General features: G+C 32.5%; 1 protein-coding gene across 6 annotated transcripts in view; it reads right to left on the reverse strand.

Annotated features, from left to right (window-relative positions):
• LOC107630550 overlaps positions 1–385 on the reverse strand; it is a 6408-nt gene extending 6023 nt beyond the window's left edge. For 3 of the 6 annotated variants that reach the window (XM_016333724.2, XM_021118954.1, XM_021118955.1), the window contains exon 1: positions 106–385. The gene's annotated coding sequence lies outside the window, so the exon portion shown is untranslated. The remainder of the gene's footprint in view (positions 1–105) is intronic. The other 3 variants (XM_016333723.2, XM_016333721.2, XM_021118953.1) reach the window with 2 other exon arrangements.

Below are 529 nucleotides of genomic sequence, written 5' to 3' on the forward strand. Positions count from 1 at the left end.
GAGAAGAAGGATCCAAAGAAGAAGAGAATGCACTAGGCATTGGCAACAACAATGTTATAATAGTATTATTTAGAAGGAAAGTGGTAGAAAGGGAGACACCCTTACCAGAGCATGCAGCAGCACATGGTTCAACAACAAGATTAGAGATTAATTAGTTGTTATTAGCATCGTAGTGCGTGTATGGGCGCGCGCGTGTGGTCTTTGAGCATATCATGTGGCTTAACAGCACAAGCACAAGGTACTTGAGATTTGAGAGAGCATGAATAGTGCACCGGACACCGGTATTTTATCAGTAGTGATGATAAATTGTTAACTTATATAAAAGTTTTCATAAACAATGATTTGAAAAGTTTAATTTTTCTCATTAATGTGATCAACGTAAAAATATTGTTATGTTTGTTCACAAAAACGTTATGTAATAAGAGAGAGGTATATATATAATTTTAAACTGACAAGTGACAACACACTAAAATTAATTTCATATTTTAAATACTAAATTAATTTTATATCTATCTAATTTTGTCAACAA

The sequence above is a fragment of the Arachis ipaensis genome, chromosome B03, assembly GCF_000816755.2.
Source record: "Arachis ipaensis cultivar K30076 chromosome B03, Araip1.1, whole genome shotgun sequence".
Taxonomy (NCBI): Eukaryota; Viridiplantae; Streptophyta; class Magnoliopsida; order Fabales; family Fabaceae; genus Arachis; species Arachis ipaensis.